Source organism: Triticum dicoccoides, unplaced genomic scaffold (genome assembly GCF_002162155.2).
Source record: "Triticum dicoccoides isolate Atlit2015 ecotype Zavitan unplaced genomic scaffold, WEW_v2.0 scaffold16815, whole genome shotgun sequence".
NCBI lineage: Eukaryota > Viridiplantae > Streptophyta > Magnoliopsida > Poales > Poaceae > Triticum > Triticum dicoccoides.
Genome location: NW_021220011.1, coordinates 5,365 through 13,140, shown reverse-complemented (window position 1 = coordinate 13,140; position 7,776 = coordinate 5,365). Strand labels below are relative to the sequence as shown.

The 7,776-nt window shown below is 43.4% G+C and overlaps 1 long non-coding RNA gene across 1 annotated transcript; it reads right to left on the bottom strand.

Moving 5' to 3' along the window:
• Window positions 1-2,245: 2,245 nt before the first annotated feature.
• Window positions 2,246-3,203, bottom strand: LOC119344405. Its single transcript, XR_005166645.1, has 3 exons — window positions 3,121-3,203; window positions 2,965-3,009; window positions 2,246-2,360 (listed from the first exon to the last, which is right to left on the bottom strand). It is a non-coding gene; the product is annotated as an uncharacterized LOC119344405 (long non-coding RNA).
• Between the last annotated feature and the right edge of the window lie 4,573 nt (window positions 3,204-7,776).

Sequence of the window (7,776 nt, the reverse complement as noted above, 5' to 3'; positions counted from 1 at the left end):
GGCCGACGGTGGGCGATCATGTGAGGGGATGTGTCGTGGAATCGTCATGGCAGATGTCCTCGTGAAAAGGACTTAGTCGTAAGGCCAGCGCATCTATGTAGTAGTTTGAGAGGGGTTGATCGGAATCGAGAGACGCGACACAAGACAAGGGTTTAGACAGCTTCGGGCCTCGGAAAACATCATCCGGTAATAACCCTACATGTTGTTTGTGGCTAGGTCTCATTATGATCATGAGAGTGTCGCCACAGTAAGCCGGCTCTCCCTTTGTGTCTAGCCCTAGATATTGTTTCTTGTCCTCCTCCCTCTTTGGGGAGCCCTGCCCCTCCTTATATATGTTGGAGGGGCGGTTTACATGACTAGTTCTAGTTGGATTAGGATTACTCTATTACAAGTGAAGTCCTAGTCTTGCTTCCTTTGTAGGAGAATATTCCTTGTGCTTTCCTCATAAACTGGCCCACCATAACATGAACCGGCCTTCTGGGCCACTGGGTTTTGTCGTTCCTCTGACCCACACGCCGGGTCACCCATGAGACTCCAGGCTCGGGTAGGTCACTTAGTGAGTCGTCCAGTCCGGTCGGGTTATACTTCCAGCCGGGTTACACCACGGGGTATATCCCCGACATTAGCCCCCGGTTTAATTTGGATTTATCCATGTTAAACTGATCTGCAACATAAACACAAGAACAAACTTGGCGGCTTGTGCTCCGGGTTAAAGATTCTTATAAACCGGCACTTGATCATCCTTAAATTCTTGTCATTTCTTCCTTCTAAAAAATCAGAGTCAATAGACCAGCTTCATAATCAATTTGCTTGTAGAAGATATTTTGTAAATAAAGAATCCATTTGAATCGGCCTTCAATGCTCTGAGCTGACAAAAATATTGGTCTTCAAATATTCAACTAATATTCAGCCGGTTTGAAAATGTAGAACTTGCCGATCTATGATTTCCAAAATCGCAGGGTTATAAAAACTGATAATTTCGGGTCATGATTGTTTCCAACGCCGGTTCATGATTGTTTGCCAATGTCGGTTCATGATTGTTGCCAATGCCGGTTCATGATTGTTGTAGACACCGGGTTATAATGATTGGTGATGTCGGGTCATATTAAAAATCGGAAGATATTTCTCCCTTATATCCATACTAGTAAGCTTGCACGTGCAACGCACGTCTCCGCTAATGCTCTTTTCAAAGATTCATCCACTCCCAATCAAATATACCTTGTGTGCAAGTCTCATACTCACGTATACTTATGTTGTTGATGGTAGTATAAGATGACATACATAAAAAACAGCCAACGCCGCCGGAGACAACTACCCTACTATCTACACGCTTCAAGCACAGATCTGAGGTCCCCCCCCCACCCCTGTCGCTGAAGTAGCGGCCAGAGAGGGAGGGAACCGTCGATCCAGCCGTCGGCGGAGCGAGGGATCGAGGGGAACCTCCTTTTCGCCTCTCCTGTCACTATAGCACGGGAGAGGGTGAGTCCCAACCAAGAAAGCTCCAGGTGCTCGCCTCTTTGACGAATACCGTTGAGTTTCTTTCTTTGTATCCCTATGTTATATTAGGTTTATGAAAGTCAAACTTTAGCTCAAAAAAGTCAAACTTTGATCAAACTCATAGAAATAAATTAACATCCAACAATACCCTAGATATTGTGCCATCCTTGTAATTCCCAAAACAGACAAACGCCCGCTTCTCCTCTCGCATGCCATCTGTTAGCCACAAATGCTCATGTGTGAGAGAGATGCTGGAGGCACAGCGCCACTGCTCACGCCTCTCCCTCTGCACTTTCTATGCCATTGAATTTCAAAGCCATCCACAAGATCGCCTAGGCGCCTCACCACCAACCAAGTCTCCAGGAGCTTGTTGATGTCGTCTCCGAGCTAGTGCCACTTTGGGCCACCGAAATCAATCGAGGTAAGCTTGCGGTAGGCCTAGTCCGAGAGAACAAGCAAGGGTTTGTAGTACTCATCTTTACAGAAGCTCGGAAATGCCTGAACAGTCTCATAAACAAAATCATGCATGGCAATAAAATTGTCCCGGTGACAAAAAATGCCAATGTAAATAAGTGAACGAATGTGTTCATCATTAGTTGTTGGTGTCATATTTTCCTGTAAAAATAATAAATATGTAAGAATGTGAGCACATGGTTGTCAGTGCCCAAAAAATATATTTTATGTGTGAAGAAACGACACCCACAGGGCGTCTCCTATAATTGTGATCAAATTAACATGAGGATCTTGCAGCATCTTCAAAATGACCCCTTGCGTTCACCCTCCCGGCTTGATTGAAGTAGCCCTCAAAGAGTCTATGGAGGGATGGCTTCCCGAACATCAGCTCGTATGCAGGCACCAGCATCCTAGTATTAAGCACAAACATAATATAAGTTGGACGTTTGGAGTTATTTTTTATGGGACGTTCAGAGTTAGTTAATTAGGAAATCGGCTGCCCACTTTTTAGATCAAAATGCCATTATCAATGTTTATCAGAGTCAGTCACTTTTGACAGGACATTCAGAGTCCGTTTTTTAGATCCTTTTACAGCCCAAGCTAATTTTTTAGACGCCATGAGTTTAATCCTTAATCTCTTGCATCGGCCAAGGGTTCAAATTGTAAGTTTGAGCTGTATGTGTAGGAAAGAACTGCAATCAAAAGGGAAGTGTTGGATGAACAGGGAAAATAGAGCTCTTATATTAGGCAGAAATATAAACCAAAATTTGATGAACATTTTGCAAATCTTCTACAACATTACATTTTTTTGATAAACTACAAAATAGGAAAACTCTGACCAAGTTAGCACACAAATTACAACAAAGTAAACAAGATATATATTATCTTCTCGCAGCTATGCTGCGTTTTGTTTTTCTTGCAAGACCGAGCTTTGTGAATTAACATTAAGGTTTCATAGGTCCATAAGAAATAGATTATCTGAATTAGAAATGCTAAAATATATAGCTCTTTTACCTAGTCAGGCAGCCATATAAATCCATCGTACAATGCTGCATGAAACTTCAACAAATCATAATTAGTACACAATTCCAGGAGCAGATGGGTAAAGAACAATACAGAATCTTGCAAATGAAATCAACGCCTACATCAGTAAAGTTCTACAATACACACCTGCAGATCCTCCCCCACTCCTTTCCTCATCCAGCAATGATTCATATACCACAACCCTCTAAAATTTCAGAGACCTCTTTTGAGCGATAAACTCATGTTTCCTCGGTGCCGTTGTTGCTTCCATTCAACATGACAACATAGAGTGCAGCACGCGGTTCCTTGAAACATCATATAAATTCTATCAAATGCAATATTACTATGCACTTTATTTGTTTTTGTTCTGCAAGATTGGACTGAACTGATGAACTAAAAAGAAATTTTGGTATATGACACCACAATAAGCACTGGCAGCTCCCAATACAATAACCCACTCGATAAAGAGGCAAAATTAGCTAACAATGCTTCTCTTCATTGGAGGTAAACCCGATTCCTCCTCTGCCACAACAGGATTATGCTTAATTAAGTGCCCACAACCACACTTTATAACCCCCACCGATTAGAAGGACACTGCACACAGACACATAGACTTTCCCCTTGTTGGTAGGTTTATAGCTAGTGTCTTAACTCTTAAGTGCCTTTCGAACCTAAAATAAATTGTGTACTTGCATACATTTCACTTGTGTTGTTCAACAAAAGGCTAGTAGATGGATTACCGAATTAAGGCGCAAGCAACAAAAAGGGTGATTCAGCAACCTACGAACCATAATATGTGGGGAAGTCGGCAATCTACAAATCAAAGCAGCGTGAGATCATCGTGGTCAGTTCATCATTCTACGAATCAAAAAGGTGAGAGCTCATGCAAGTAGCTAAGAAGAACAACACAAACGTTTCCTTCTTCAGCTTCTCCTCATGCTCATCGTCCTCTGCGGCATAGTCATCGTACATATGTATGGATGTTCTGAGCATCTCTGAAGATACCCAACAAAAACAGTTAACACACATGCATGCATACGACATTACCAGATTCACGACCTTTGAACACAGTCATAGCCTAGATCAATCAAATTGTCGTAGTGAAACTTGAACAACATGTTACCTCATCGATCTTGTATGTCTCCAGGGCCACCAGTACATCACCATACGATCTCAACCCCGTGGCGATGTTGCGGGGCGGGCGGCTCCGGCTCCAGCGGCTCCTGCGGCGAGCGGCTCCATATATATGAAATATGAATTGAAGAGCATAAAATGGAAAATCTCATTTAAGTCGATTATTAATCCTATAACAACTTTTAGTGAATTCTCTAAACACTAATTAAAGGTCAATTCCTTTTTTTGCGAGTAAAAGGAATTCCATTTTATCAAAAATATGAAAATTTGCTAAGCTGGATACCATATAGATATATTGTAGGACAAACTTTGATGCTCGTAAAATCGTTTATCACCAACCATAGTGACCCTGAAATATGGGGTTCAGAGCCGTTCAGCCCTACAGCAATGATGTAAACATTTGGAAATATAATTGTCATTTATTTTAAAAAATAAAATAGAGTACCATTTCTTCTTTATGGAGTGGACACACATAGTAGTTCAAAGTTCATACTTCAGAACCTTCAAACTTGAAAAATATAATGTAACTGGAAATCGACAAGCTTATCATCAAACAACTACCGATTGGCAGGATAACATTCAGAGAAACATATACTGAATTAATCTCATAGAAATTCAGAGAAGCATGTCCTAAATTAAGCCTCACAACAAAGGATGCCGCTTGGTGGCTAAGTCCTCAAAGTGGCGGCGACAGCGGCGAGTGAATTACGATTATGAGTAGAATAAATCAACATAAACCATATGGTAGGAACGTACGAAGCAAATGAGTAATGGGATAGAATGAATGTGGAAATCCTGTAGTAACAAGTTCACCCAATGCACCGTTTATCTGTTTCAAGAAGAAAATGGTAAAATAATTACAACTGAACGGAAGAGAAAATGCATGGATATAAAGGAAGGCCATTAAAGGTCCAGATAACAAAATTGATATATTTATTTTGCATGCTTTCCAGAGAGAAAATACTTAACTAAAATCTGAATGTTTGAACCAAGCATAGTTAACAACATGGTGATGGTTATGTAATAATCAATTGCATATGGTGGAGGTTATGTAATAACCAAGCACAGTTAACATGGAAGTCTCGAATACCTCGACTATCAGGACCATCTCTTCCAGAATCATCCGGCGACATGGTTCTTGGTATTAGTTCACCTTTCCGAATCCTTGGCACCAATTGCACAGTGGCAAATCAGTCTAAGAAGAGATTGGGGAACTCTGTAACTGGTTACACTGCATGTCAGTGCCAAATAGCACTAAACTATTGATTTGGTAAAACTTCATTGTTGCACAATAGTTGCTTAGATGTCAGAACCAAATTAGAATGCCCCATTACTGACAAACAGTATAGTAGAAATGAAAGCGTCACCACATCTGGTATTGTAATTGGAGAGAGTTATTACATGTTATCTCGTGATTCACCTTCCCTTTGGTCCCGGTGACATGGATGACCATCATCCACGCGATGGCCTCCTCCAGCTCGAGAATCTAACCAAATCCACCCGCATCAGACAACACATTCCCCATCGTGATTCAGGCGGAGCATGAGGAGGAGGGGACGAACCTGGAGGTAGCGGTCCATGAGGTCCCACTGGTTGCCTGGGTTGCCGGTGTGTGTCCGCACCGTCTGTGTGAGAGAGGAGAGCTGCCCAGAACCTCATCGTACTCCCCCTCCGTCGCCGCACCTGTAGCCCAATCCCCAACCCGCCGGACGCATCAACCATCAGTACGGTACCCAACCCAATAGGAACCTCTAGGGTCGCGCTGCTCTCACATGCGTGCGCGGCGGCGGTTGAGGACTCCAAGCTGAGCGGCTCGGGCGGCTCACGCGGCGGATCCCCCACGGGGAAGGGGTCTCCCGCGGCTAAGGTGCGGCTGCTCCGGCTCTGGTGACAGCTCGGGCGTCGGAGGGCGCGACGGGCAGCGCCAGCGGCGGCTCCCGCGGTGACCCGCGGCGGAGGGCGCGACGGGCGGCTCCGGCGGCAGCTCCCGCGGCGAAGGGTGCGACGACGGACGGGAGGGTGCGAGACGAACGGCACGTGAGGAGGATCGATGGATTAGCGATCGATACTGGTGTGCAAGTGTGCGGGAGGCTACGTGGGCGAGAGGTCGTGCGGGGAAATCGTGCGGGTGTGCGATTTTTTTCCGAACGATAGGGCAGGGTTAGCGATCGATGGATTGTCAGTGGCTTAATGCGTGTGTGGTTGGCAGCGTTAAACACCGAAGGATTAAGGGTCATTAGATCTTGATGATGGATGGGCCTGATTGTTTGGATCTGCCCCTCTCTTCCTTTTATAGTGGTAGTAGATTACCTGTAGCCCCCAAGTCTTGAACAGAACAAAGTGATGATTTGAGACTTGTTTCCATATAATTACTGCCACTTTGAAGAAATCCATGTTGTTCATCTCAGTCACTAGCAAAAAACTGAATACTCCATATATGTAGCCCGCAAGTGCCGGGTTGTCATGCCTGCAACAACCTGGGACTTGAAACTGCCTTATGCTCATAAAAACTTCAACCAATGTAGCCCCCAAGGGCCGGGTCATTTATGCAATAATGATCAGGGACTTGAATTGTTGACAGGAGCAATTGGTAGCCCCCAAGGGCCGGCTCATTATAATGTGATGAGTCGGGTCTTCAATAAGATGAGGAAAAAATGACTTTGCATTAGCCCCCAAGTGTCATGGTGCATGCTTGCAGCGACATGAGACTTGTGTATTTGATGTAATTTTAACTTGAATAATGTAGCCCCCAAGTGCCGGGTTGTAAGCCTGCAGCGACTCAGGACTATTCCTTCAATTGTAGAATAAATCATATCCATTGATAATATGATAGCCATTGCGCTAAAGCGACTTTGAAAACCTTGATCATAATACTGGTTATTGATAACTATAATAAAATCCAGCCATGTTGGCTATTTGAAGATTTGAATAAAATAATCCAATGATTGACGAGCGCATGATTCCAATGCCGCAATCCAAATATATACTGGCGACTTATAGTCAAAAAGCCAGGCCGGTTTAATAAACACCAGTGATTTATAATTATGCCTTATTCAACCTGCTTTTACACACAACAAGTTTAAAGTGTCCTGGCGGTTTACCGCCGGACGGGTCATAATGCTCAACATATAACCCGGGTTTATAACCAAGGCTGCACTTAAGAATAATCAAATATGAAATATATCATACCTGTGACATTGAATCACATCGTTGGTTTACCAACTTTTTGTAGTAAGGGTGATAACCCAAATCTTGAGTACTGATAACACCTCCCATATTTTGCCGGTTTATAATAAAACCGTACCGGGTTGTAATAAACACCGGTTTATCCATATATAATACCGGCGACTTGTAGTCGAAACCAGACCGGGTTAATAAACACCGGTTTATAATTGGTTGTGTACTAACAACTTATAATTGAAGGCCAAGCCGGGTTAACAAACACCGGTCTATCCATGCACATATGATACATGCTATGATGATGTAATGATAGTGTAACATATGATGATGTATATGTATGACCAAGAGGGTTTAGGCTATGGTTTAGATATGACCAGAGCCCCCAAGTAGTCATAATTGTGGCATTGTACCGATCAAGAGGTGTAGCTATGGTTCGGATATGACCAGAGCCCCAAATGATTTCCCTGTTGGCCTTATGCCTAACAAGAG